Source organism: Melospiza melodia, chromosome 2 (assembly GCF_035770615.1).
Source record: "Melospiza melodia melodia isolate bMelMel2 chromosome 2, bMelMel2.pri, whole genome shotgun sequence".
Classification (NCBI taxonomy): domain Eukaryota; kingdom Metazoa; phylum Chordata; class Aves; order Passeriformes; family Passerellidae; genus Melospiza; species Melospiza melodia.
In genome coordinates, this window is record NC_086195.1 from 55,115,363 (window position 1) to 55,128,688 (window position 13,326).

Genomic DNA, 13,326 nt, shown 5'->3' on the forward strand with positions numbered 1-13,326 from the left:
TAGGCAGGATGGTGACCAGACCCATGGTGGCACCAGTGCCAAGTTGGGCTGGTTTGATAGTACCAAGTGGCTCCTGCAATCTGCCATCAAAAAATTGGCAGGCGAGTTTTGTTTTCCAGGGAAAAGCGCCGTTGTTTTTGTTTGGGGGCCTGTGGGTGGGAGTGGCCGGCTGGCTCCTTAGAATCCACGATACGCAGGATGGTTCCCAGACCAGAGGTGGCACCAGTGCCAAGTCGGGCTAGTTTGATGGTGCAAAGTGGCTCCTGCAATCTGCCATCCAGAAGCGGGGCAGCTTACTTTTGTTTGCCAGGGAAACGGGCCGAGTATTGTTTCTGGGGGCCTATGGCTGCGAGTGACCGGCTGGCTCCTGAAAAGCTACGATAGGCAGGATGGTGACCAGACCCATGGTGGCACCAGTGCCAAGTTGGGCTGATTTGATAGTACCAAGTGGCTCCTGCAATCTGCCATCAAAATGTTGGCAGGCGAGTTTTGTTTTCCAGGGAAAAGCGCCGTTGTTTGTGTTTGGGGGCCTGTGGCTGGGAGTGGACGGATGGCTCCTTAGAACCACGATACGCAGGATGGTTCCCAGACCAGAGGTGGCACCAGTGCCAAGTCGGGCTGGTTTGATACTACCAAGTGGTTCCTGCAATTTGCCATCCAGAAGCGGGGCAGCTTACTTTTGTTTGCCAGGGAAACGGGCCGAGGTTTGTGTCTGGGGGCCTATGGCTGGGAGTGATCGCCTGGCTCCTGAAAAGCTACGATAGGCAGGATGGTGACCAGACCCATGGTGGCACCAGTGCCAAGTTGGGCTGGTTTGATAGTACCAAGTGGCTCCTGCAATCTGCCATCAAAAAGTTGGCAGGCGAGTTTGTTATCCAGGGAAAAGCGCCGTTGTTTGTGTTTGGGGGCCTGTGGCTGGGAGTGGCCGGCTGGCTCCTTAGAATCCACGATACGCAGGATGGTTCCCAGACCAGAGGTGGCACCAGTGCCAAGTCGGGCTGGTTTGATGGTGAAAAGTGGCTCCTGCAATCTGCCATCCAGAAGCGGGATAACTTACTTTTGTTTGCCAGGGAAACGGGCCGAGCTTTTTGTCTGGGGGCCTATGGCTGGGAGTGACCGGCTGGCTCCTGAAAAGCTACGATAGGCAGGATGGTGACCAGACCCATGGTGGCACCAGTGCCAAGTTGGGCTGGTTTGATAGTACCAAGTGGCTCCTGCAATCTGCCTTCAAAAAGTTGGCAGGCGAGTTTTGTTTTCCAGGGAAAAGCGCCGTTGTTTGTGTTTGGGGGCCTGTGGCTGGGAGTGGACGGATGGCTCCTTAGAATCCACGATACACAGCATGGTTCCCAGACCAGAGGTGGCACCAGTGCCAAGTCGGGCTAGTTTGATGGTGCAAAGTGGTTCCTGCAATCTGCCATCCAGAAGCGGGGCAGCTTACTTTTGTTTGCCAGGGAAACGGGCTGAGGTTTGTGTCTGGGGGCCTATGGCTGGGAGTGACCGGCTGGCTCCTGAAAAGCTACGATAGGCAGGATGGTGACCAGACCCATGGTGGCACCAGTGCCAAGTTGGGCTGGTTTGATAGTACCAAGTGGCTCCTGCAATCTGCCATCAAAAAGTTGGCAGGCGAGTTTTGTTTTCCAGGGAAAAGCGCCGTTGTTTGTGTTTGGGGGCCTGTGGCTGGGAGTGGCCGGCTGGCTCCTTAGAATCCACGATACGCAGGATGGTTCCCAGACCAGAGGTGGCACCAGTGCCAAGTTGGGCTGGTTTGATAGTACCAAGTGCGTCCTGCAATCTACCATCCAGAAGCGGGGCAGCTTACTTTTGTTTGCCAGGGAAACGGGCCGAGGTTTGTCTCTCAGGGCCTATGGCTGGGAGTGACCGGCTGGCTCCTGAAAAGCTACGATAGGCAGGATGGTGACCAGACCCATGGTGGCACCAGTGCCAAGTTGGGCTGGTTTGATAGTACCAAGTGGCTCCTGCAATCTGCCATCAAAAAGTTGGCAGGCGAGGTTTGTTTTCCAGGGAAAAGCGCCGTTGTTTGTGTTTGGGGGCCTCTGGCTGGGAGTGGCCGGCTGGCTCCTTAGAATCCATGATACGCAGGATGGTTCCCAGACCAGAGGTGGCACCAGTGCCAAGTCAGGCTGGTTTGATGGTGAAAAGTGGCTCCTGCAATCTGCCATCCAGAAGCGGGATGACTTACTTTTGTTTGCCAGGAAAACGGGCCGAGGTTTTTGTCTGGGGGCCTATGGCTGGGAGTGACCGGCTGGCTCCTGAAAAGCTACGATAGGCAGGATGGTGACCAGACCCATGGTGGCACCAGGGCCAAGTTGGGCTGGTTTGATAGTACCAAGTGGCTCCTGCAATCTGCCATCAAAAAGTTGGCAGGCGAGTTTTGTTTTCCAGGGAAAAGTGCCGTTGTTTGTGTTTGGGGGCCTGTGGGTGGGAGTGACCGGCTGGCTCCTTAGAATCCACGATACGCAGGATGGTTCCCAGACCAGAGGTGGCACCAGTGCCAAGTCGGGCTAGTTTGATGGTGCAAAGTGGCTCCTGCAATCTGCCATCCAGAAGCGGGGCAGCTTACTTTTGTTTGCCAGGGAAACGGGCCGAGTTTTGTGTCTGGGGGCCTATGGCTGGGAGTGACCGGCTGGCTCCTGAAAAGCTACGATAGGCAGGATGGTGACCAGACCCATGGTGGCACCAGTGCCAAGTTGGGCTGATTTGCTAGTAGCAAGTGGCTCCTGCAATCTGCCATCAAAAAGTTGGCAGGCGAGTTTTGTTTTCCAGGGAAAAGCGCCGTTGTTTGTGTCTGGGGGCCTGTGGCTGGAGTGGCCGGCTGGCTCCTTACAATGAACGATACGCAGGATGGTTCCCAGAGCTGAGGTGGCACCAGTGCCAATTCGGGCTAGTTTGATGGTGCAAAGTGGCTCCTGCAATCTGCCATCCAGAAGCGGGGTAGCTTACTTTTGTTTGCCAGGGAAACGGGCCGAAATATTTGTCTAGGGGCCTCTGGCTGGGGGTGGCTGGCTGGCTCCTGAAAAGCTACGATAGGCAGGATGGTGACCAGACCCATGGTGGCACCAGTGCCAAGTTGGGCTGGTTTGATAGTACCAAGTGGCTCCTGCAATCTGCCATCAAAAAGTTGTCAGGCGAGTTTTGTTTTCCAGGGAAAAGCGCCGTTGTTTGTATTTGGGGGCCTGTGGCTGGGAGTGGCCGGCTGGCTCCTTTGAACCCACAATACGCAGGATGGTTCCCAGACCCAAGGTGGCACCAGTGCCAAGTCGGGCTGGTTTGATACTACCAAGTGCGTCCTGCAATCTGCCATCCAGAAGCGGGGCAGCTTAATTTTGTTTGCCAGGGAAACGGGCCGTGGGTTTTGTTTGGGGGCCTATGGCTGAGAGTGGCCGGCTGGCTCCTGAAAATCCACGCTAGGCAGCATGGTTCCCAGATGCAAGGTGGCACCAGTGCCAAGTCGGGCTGGTTTGATGGTGCAAAGTGGCTCCTGCAATCTGCCATCCAGAAGCGGGGCAGCTGATTTTTGTTTGCCAGAGAAAAATTCCGTGGATTGTTTTTGGGGGCATATTGCTGGGAGTGGCCGGCTGGCTCCTTAAAATGCTCGATACGCATGATGGTTCCCAGGTCCAAGGTGTCACCACTACCAAGTCAGCCTGCGGTTTTAGTATCAAGTTCATCCTGCAATTTGCCATCCAGAAGAGGGGCAGTTGAGTTTTGTTTGCCAGAGAAACGGGCCGAGGTTTCTGTTTGGGGACATATGGCTGAGAGTGGCCGGCTGGCCCCTGAATATCCACGATACACAGCATGGTTCCCAGATCCAAGGTGGCACCAGTGCCAAGTTGGGCTGGTTTGATAGTACCAAGTGTCTCCTGCAATCTGCCATCCAGAAGCGGGGCAGCTTACTTTTGTTTGCCAGAGAAATAGGCCTAGGTTTTTGTCTGGGGGCCTGTGGCTAGGAGTGGCCGGCTGGCTCCTAAGAATCCACGATACGCAGGATGTTTCCCAGACCCAAGGTGGCACCAGTGCCAAGTCGGGCTGGTTTGATAGTACCAAGTGGCTCCTGCAAACTCCATCAAAAAGTTGGCAGGCGTGTTTTGTTTTCCAGGGAACAGCGCCGTTGATTTTGTTTGGGGGCCTGTGGCTGGGAGTGGCCGGCTGGCTCCTTAGAATCCACGATACGCAGGATGGTTCCCAGACCCAAGGTGGCACCAGTGCCAAGTCGGGCTGGTTTGATTACACCAAGTGGCTCCTGCAATCTGCCATCCAGAAGTGAGGCAGCTAAGTTTTGTTTGCCAGAAAAAAGGGCCGTGGTTTTTGTTGGGGGCCTGTGGCTGGGAGTGGCCGGCTGGCTCCTTAGAATCCACCATACGCAGGATGGTTCCCAGACCCATGGTGGCACCAGTGCCAAGTCGGGCTGGTTTGATAGTACCAAGTGGCTCCTGCAATCTGCCATCCAGAAGCGGTGCAGTTGAGTTTTGTTTCCCAGAGAAAAGGGCCGTGGGTTGTGTTTGGGGGCATATGGCTGGGAGTGGCCGGCTGTCTCATTAAAAAGATCGATACGCAGGATGGTTCCCAGACCCAAGGTGGCACCAGTGCCAAGTCGGGCTGTTTTTATAGTACCAAGTGCGTCCTGCAATTTGCCATCCAGAAGAGGGGCAGTGGAGTTTTGTTTGCCAGAGAATAGCGCCGTTGTTTGTGTTTGGGGGCTTGTGGCTGGGAGTGGCCGACTGGCGCCTTAGAATCTGTGTTACGCAGCATGGTTCCCAGACCAGAGGTGGCACCAGTGCCAAGTTGGGCTGGTTTGATAGTACCAAGTGGCTCCTGCAATCTGCCATCCAGAAGCGGGGCAGCTTACTTTTGTTTGCCAGGGAAACGGGCCGAGGTTTGTGACTGGGGACCTATGGCTGCGAGTGACCGGCTGGCTCCTGAAAAGCTACGATAGGCAGGATGGTGACCAGACCCATGGTGGCACCAGTGCCAAGTTGGGCTGGTTTGATAGTACCAAGTGGCTCCTGCAATCTGCCATCAAAAAGTTGTCAGGCGAGTTTTGTTTTCCAGGGAAAATCGCCGTTGTTTGTATTTGGGGGCCTGTGGCTGGGAGTGGCCGGCTGGCTCCTTTGAACCCACAATACGCAGGATGGTTCCCAGACCCAAGGTGGCACCAGTGCCAAGTCGGGCTGGTTTGATACTACCAAGTGCGTCCTGCAATCTGCCATCCAGAAGCGGGGCAGCTTAATTTTGTTTGCCAGGGAAACGGGCCGTGGGTTTTGTTTGGGGGCCTATGGCTGAGAGTGGCCGGCTGGCTCCTGAAAATCCACGCTAGGCAGCATGGTTCCCAGATGCAAGGTGGCACCAGTGCCAAGTCGGGCTGGTTTGATGGTGCAAAGTGGCTCCTGCAATCTGCCATCCAGAAGCGGGGCAGCTGATTTTTGTTTGCCAGAGAAAAATTCCGTGGATTGTTTTTGGGGGCATATTGCTGGGAGTGGCCGGCTGGCTCCTTAAAATGCTCGATACGCATGATGGTTCCCAGGTCCAAGGTGTCACCACTACCAAGTCGGCCTGCGGTTTTAGTATCAAGTTCATCCTGCAATTTGCCATCCAGAAGAGGGGCAGTTGAGTTTTGTTTGCCAGAGAAACGGGCCGAGGTTTCTGTTTGGGGACATATGGCTGAGAATGGCCGGCTGGCCCCTGAATATCCACGATACACAGCATGGTTCCCAGATCCAAGGTGGCACCAGTGCCAAGTTGGGCTGGTTTGATAGTACCAAGTGTCTCCTGCAATCTGCCATCCAGAAGCGGGGCAGCTTACTTTTGTTTGCCAGAGAAATAGGCCTAGATTTTGGCTGGGGGCCTGTGGCTAGGAGTGGCCGGCTGGCTCCTAAGAATCCACGATACGCAGGATGTTTCCCAGACCCAAGGTGGCACCAGTGCCAAGTCAGGCTGGTTTGATAGTACCAAGTGGCTCCTGCAAACTCCATCAAAAAGTTGGCAGGCATGTTTTGTTTTCCAGGGAACAGCGCCGTTGATTTTGTTTGGGGGCCTGTGGCTGGGAGTGGCCGGCTGGCTCCTTAGAATCCACGATACGCAGGATGGTTCCCAGACCCAAGGTGGCACCAGTGCCAAGTCGGGCTGGTTTGATTACACCAAGTGGCTCCTGCAATCTGCCATCCAGAAGTGAGGCAGCTAAGTTTTGTTTGCCAGAGAAAAGGGCCGTGGTTTTTGTTGGGGGCCTGTGGCTGGGAGTGGCTGGCTGGCCCCTGAAAATCCACGATACACAGGATGGTTCCCAGATCCAAGGTGGCACCTGTGCCAAGTCGGGCTGATTTGATAGTACTAAGTAGCTCCTGCAATCTGCCATCCAGAAGCGGGGCAGCTTACTTTTGTTTGCCAGGGAAACGGGCCGAGGTTTGTGTTTGGGGGCCTATGGCTGAGAGTGACCGGCTGGCTCCTGAAAAGCTACAATAGGCAGGATGGTGACCAGACCCATGGTGGCACCAGTGCCAAGTTGGGCTGGTTTGATAGTACCAAGTGGTTCCTGCAATCTGCCATCCAGAAGCAGGGCAGCTGAGTTTTGTTTGCCAGAGAAAAGGGCCTTGGTTTGTGTTTGGGGGCATATGGCTGGGTGTGGCCAGCTGGCTCCTTAAAATGCACGATATGCAACATTGCTCCCAGACCCAAGGTGGCACCAGTGCCAAGTTGGGCTGGTTTGATAGTACCAAGTGGCTCCTGCAATCTTCCATGATCACGTGGAGAAATACTTTCTGGTTTCAGCCTCATGCTCTTTCTTCTCTCCCTCAACTTCTCTATCACCTCTCATCTGGTTCACATGCGCTGTCTTCAAGGTCCACAGGCTACTTTTCACAGAATCTTCTGGCCTGATGAAGTAAGAATGATGAATAGAACAGAGCTGGGATCTATTTTCCAGTTTGGATAAAATGCATTCTGCACACAAATCCAAGGAGAACGGGCTGCCCCGATGCCCAGAAAATCTTTCACTCCTGCTAGTGTTCTACGTCAACCGCAACTTAGTCTGAAAGAAAAGCTTTTTCTCTGAGAGCATCTGAGAGGTTTGCATGAAGCACTGATATCTGACATATGCAATTTTGAATAGGAGAGGAAAAAGAAAATGGCAAGGAGTTTTTAATTTTAGTGGTTTCAATTTTAATTTCCGTGCACTTTTTCAAAACTTGTCAGCTCAAATGCCCATCAACATCTTTTAGTCATCTGTAAGTCAGTATTCATATAAAATGTGCTTCAAATCCAAAGAATTTCAAATTTGCACTCCAAGCTTCTATGCCTAGATTTATGATTTCCTACACATATTAGATGAAAGGAAGGCCTTTTTTACTGTGGGAGTGCTGGAACACTGGAACAGGTTGCCCAGAGAAGTTGTGGGTGTCCCATCCCTGAAAGTATTCAAGGTCACCTTGGACGGGGCTTGGAGCAGCAACAAAGGAGAAGCTTGATGGTAGAGAAACAAAGTCGGACTATAGAAGAAACTCGGATTGAAGTATAGGATCAAGTTTTCTCTCAGCTCTTGGGGTAAATTCAAAGTTGTACAAAATGACATTTATCTGTGCTATTCACTACTGTAACAGAAAGTTTCATGAAAACTGTACAGAAGATAGTAAATTTTAAAAGAGATAAGAATTACAGCATAAAATCCATGGGATAGGTTACAACATGAGACACTCTCTAAGAGAAAATCTCTTTGTTTCAGCACTTCATCGGGGTAAGATTTCATGAAGTGCCAAAGAAGGCGGCAAAATATCATTCGGGACATTATTTACTGGAATTCAGCCTGGCCATTAGTAGGAACTGCCTTTGAACATATCATGTAGATATACCACACACACTTTCCCTTCACTGAAAAATTACTGTTTACAACAAATAAGCAATTGACGATCAAAATTGATTGAAAGCATCTTAAACATGTCAAGTATTTCATTGTAGATGATCTGTGATCCAAATGCTTCTTCCACCTTCGAGAGGGACAGAAGAATTCTTCCATATCATGATGGTTTAAAATTGTATCAACCAATGTTTTCTGCTGAAAAGATATCATCTATTTTTTTCTATTTTTGGAAGAAAATATTCCTAGACATACAACAGGTGAGAACTAAGTAATTTTAAAGAAACAAATGAAATGAAAATATTCTGTAAATAGAATGAAATGAAAAGCTGTGTTTTAAATAGGAGCTAAATATTAAACAGAATTTTTGTACCAGGCATTTGAATTACTGCACCAGCTCTTTTGCCCATCAAGAGAGGCATTTAGCATTTCAGTCTTTTCCAAGGTGTTCATGATCTGCTATGCTGATCTCTGTGTGTGCCTAGGTGTGTGTGGAGGGGGGGGCATATGAAGGGGAGTGTGTATGTTTGCTTTACAATTGTTGTGGCAGATTCATGCCTCAGCTCCACATTTTGTTTTAAAAAGGTCACACCGAGTGGATATGAAGTTTACTATCAACAAGAGATCGATTCCCAAATCATCCATTTGACTCTCCCTTATAAATCATGTGCTTTGTTGCATATTTTATCAAATATACTTTCAAGCCAGATGGAGGAAGGAGGATGTGGGAATCCCTCCACCATCTTGCAACTTTTATGTAAGTAGGTTTTCAAGAAAATCATCATTTCTCTTTTAAATATGTCTGGAACAGGCATGATGGTAGTGTCAACCTGTTGGAGTTTTTGTTGCTGGAAGAAGTTGTACAAAAGGATTGGTTTTTACATTGACCAGTTACTGAATCAAGCGCAGGAATACATTGGAAATTTAGCTGGGGGTTCCTTTTCCCAGCAGACTACTTCTAGAACGAGCTTGTACACTGAAGCTGACTCTTTTGCTCTCTTTTTGTTTCTTTCCTATTTTCTTGGCTTCTTTGCCACTATCTAGACAATTTTGGAACTTTGTTCCCAACTAAAATGGTTTCAATAGTCTGATTGTGATCATACATTTTTACAAGGAATTTTTAAAATCTTTCCTCGAGTCCAGAAAGTCAAGGACTTAGATCTTTTTCTTCCCTTATCAATATTGCCATGAAATTGATAAATAAAGACCAACTCTTTATTTTTGTTTTTAACCCACGTAGATAATTCCCATCCATTAATCCATTTTGTGGACCAATAGCTGCCATTCTGATGGAAGCTGTCACTTCTTAACAATAGGCATTCTGTGACTATGTTGACTGCACTTTGGGTGAAGATCCTAACTGGTCTTAGATATACATAGGGAGAAATTTGCTCAGCCAGTGTCAGTCTTAAGCATGCGTATCAGAAGATCTTTCTAGAGCTGGGAATTTTCCCATGAAAGGGATTCAGTTAGGGAAGAGACACTTGTGCCAGAGTTTTACATTCTTCTTGAACACTGCTTAAGGAACTTAGATGCCATGTCCATTTGGATCTCTGTCTGCACAGAACTTTGTCATGCCAGCGCTTTGAAATGCATCTTGAAGAGAATTCACTAGCACAGAATGAAAGAGAGTGGAAGGGGTTGGTGGGGCTAACCAGGCCCAACCCCCCTGCCTAAACCAGGATACCTAGAGCCTCTTGCCCAGGATTCTATCTGGGTGTACTTTTAATGTCTTCAAAGATCCAGGCTCCACAATCTTTCTGGGCAGTCTGTGCCGTGGTTCAGTCACCCTGACAGTAAAGAAACATTTACTGATGTTCAAAGGCAATCTCCTGTATTTCAGTGTGTGCCCACTGCCTCTTGTCTTTTCCCTCAGCATCACTGAAAAGACACTGATTCCCTCCCCTTTGCACTATTGCTTCCATATGTATGTGTGATGCCATGTAGAGGTATGTCAAAAACCTCCCTGAAGCCCAGGCAGATAATATTCCCTTCATCTACCAGTCAAGTTGATTCATCAGAGGAGTTTAAAGTGATGTTCAGCATGAAATTCCCCTGAAAAATCATGCTAACTACATTATTTGGTCATCTGTCATGTGCCTGGCAAGGATTTCCAGGAAGAGCTGCTTCATCAACTTCCTGGGGATAAAAAAGAGGCTGGCTGGTTTGTACTATGGCGAGTCCTCTTAATTGCCTTTTTTGAAGATGGGTGTCATTTGCTAACATCCACTCTTTAGCTCCTCTTCTCATCTACACCTCGGCAAAACGCTTTTCCACTATGTCTGGCTAGGAAAAACTGTGCCAGCACAGAAAACATCTCCCATCGTGTTCTAGAAGTTGCACGGATGTCTGCCAAGTGTTTGGCAGGAAGAAAAGAAAAGTTGTCCAAAACAGCTTCCAATCGAATGTTCCTGTGATTGGAAAAGTCAGGAGAGTGCAAAGGTACTGTTTTCTATCAGTTGGCAAGGTGCGCACACAATCCCAGTGTTGTACAGCTTGCTTCTTCACCTTCCCGAAGCTGCCGCTCTCGCCGGCTGCCGGAGCCCAAGAAGCGGCTTCTTCGCGCAAAGACGATTGTGCCGCTCACAGTGCTCTCCTTAGCGCGGCTTCTGCCGAAAGACGCCCGGCAGCGGCTCTTACCTCCGGAGAGCATCCTACCTTCGTCTTTCGCGTCTTTTGTAGTCTACATCTTAGCAAAACGCTTCTCCACTATGTCTGGCTAGGAAAAACTGTGCCAGCACAGAAAACATCTCCCATCGTGTTCTAGAAGTTGCACGGATGTCTGCCAAGTGTTTGGCAGGAAGAAAAGAAAAGTTGTCCAAAACAGCTTCCAATCGAATGTTCCTGTGATTGGAAAAGTCAGGAGAGTGCAAAGGTACTGTTTTCTATCAGTTGGCAAGGTGCGCACACAATCCCAGTGTTGTACAGCTTGCTTCTTCACCTTCCCGAAGCTGCCGCTCTCGCCGGCTCCCGGAACCGAAGAAGCGGCTTCTTCGCGCAAAGACGATTGTGCCGCTCACAGGGCTCTCCTTAGCGCGGCTTCTGCCGAAAGACGCCCGGCAGCGGCTCTTACCTCCGGAGAGCATCCTACCTTCGTCTTTCGCGTCTTTTGTAGTCTACATCTTAGCAAAACGCTTTTCCACTATGTCTGGCTAGGAAAAACTGTGCCAGCACAGAAAACATCTCCCATCGTGTTCTAGAAGTTGCACGGATGTCTGCCAAGTGTTTGGCAGGAAGAAAAGAAAAGTTGTCCAAAACAGCTTCCAATCGAATGTTCCTGTGATTGGAAAAGTCAGGAGAGTGCAAAGGTACTGTTTTCTATCAGTTGGCAAGGTGCGCACACAATCCCAGTGTTGTACAGCTTGCTTCTTCACCTTCCCGAAGCTGCCGCTCTCGCCGGCTGCCGGAGCCCAAGAAGCGGCTTCTTCGCGCAAAGACGATTGTGCCGCTCACAGTGCTCTCCTTAGCGCGGCTTCTGCTGAAAGACGCCCGGCAGCGGCTCTTACCTCCGGAGAGCATCCTACCTTCGTCTTTCGCGTCTTATGTAGTCTACACCTCGGCAAAAAGCTTTTCCACTATGTCTGGCTAGGAAAAACTGTGCCAGCACAGAAAACATCTCCCATCGTGTTCTAGAAGTTGCACGGATGAGCACTGTGAGCGGCACAATCGTCTTTGCGCGAAGAAGCCGCTTCTTGGGCTCCGGGAGCCGGCGAGAGCGGCAGCTTCGGGAAGGTGAAGAAGCAAGCTGTACAACACTGGGATTGTGTGCGCACCTTGCGAACTGATAGAAAACAGTACCTTTGCACTCTCCTGACTTTTCCAATCACATGAACATTCGATTGGAAGCTGTTTTGAACAACTTTTCTTTTCTTCCTGCCAAACACTTGGCAGACATCCGTGCAACTTCTAGAACACGATGGGAGATGTTTTCTGTGCTGGCACAGTTTTTCCTAGCCAGACATAGTGGAAAAGCGTTTTGCCGAGGTGTAGACTACAAAAGACGCGAAAGACGAAGGTAGGATGCTCTCCGGAGGTAAGAGCCGCTGCCGGGCGTCTTTCGGCAGAAGCCGCGCTAAGGAGAGCACTGTGAGCGGCACAATCGTCTTTGCGCGAAGAAGCCGCTTCTTGGGCTCCGGCAGCCGGCGAGAGCGGCAGCTTCGGGAAGGTGAAGAAGCAAGCTGTACAACACTGGGATTGTGTGCGCACCTTGCCAACTGATAGAAAACAGTACCTTTGCACTCTCCTGACTTTTCCAATCACAGGAACATTCGATTGGAAGCTGTTTTGGACAACTTTTCTTTTCTTCCTGCCAAACACTTGGCAGACATCCGTGCAACTTCTAGAACACGATGGGAGATGTTTTCTGTGCTGGCACAGTTTTTCCTAGCCAGACATAGTGGAAAAGCGTTTTGCTAAGATGTAGACTACAAAAGACGCGAAAGACGAAGGTAGGATGCTCTCCGGAGGTAAGAGCCGCTGCCGGGCGTCTTTCGGCAGAAGCCGCGCTAAGGAGAGCACTGTGAGCGGCACAATCGTCTTTGCGCGAAGAAGCCGCTTCTTGGGCTCCGGCAGCCGGCGAGAGCGGCAGCTTCGGGAAGGTGAAGAAGCAAGCTGTACAACACTGGGATTGTGTGCGCACCTTGCCAACTGATAGAAAACAGTACCTTTGCACTCTCCTGACTTTTCCAATCACAGGAACATTCGATTGGAAGCTGTTTTGGACAACTTTTCTTTTCTTCCTGCCAAACACTTGGCAGACATCCGTGCAACTTCTAGAACACGATGGGAGATGTTTTCTGTGCTGGCACAGTTTTTCCTAGCCAGACATAGTGGAAAAGCGTTTTGCTAAGATGTAGACTACAAAAGACGCGAAAGACGAAGGTAGGATGCTCTCCGGAGGTAAGAGCCGCTGCCGGGCGTCTTTCGGCAGAAGCCGCGCTAAGGAGAGCACTGTGAGCGGCACAATCGTCTTTGCGCGAAGAAGCCGCTTCTTGGGCTCCGGCAGCCGGCGAGAGCGGCAGCTTCGGGAAGGTGAAGAAGCAAGCTGTACAACACTGGGATTGTGTGCGCACCTTGCCAACTGATAGAAAACAGTACCTTTGCACTCTCCTGACTTTTCCAATCACAGGAACATTCGATTGGAAGCTGTTTTGGACAACTTTTCTTTTCTTCCTGCCAAACACTTGGCAGACATCCGTGCAACTTCTAGAACACGATGGGAGATGTTTTCTGTGCTGGCACAGTTTTTCCTAGCCAGACATAGTGGAAAAGCTTTTTGCCGAGGTGTAGACTACAAAAGACGCGAAAGACGAAGGTAGGATGCTCTCCGGAGGTAAGAGCCGCTGCCGGGCGTCTTTCGGCAGAAGCCGCGCTAAGGAGAGCACTGTGAGCGGCACAATCGTCTTTGCGCGAAGAAGCCGCTTCTTGGGCTCCGGCAGCCGGCGAGAGCGGCAGCTTCGGGA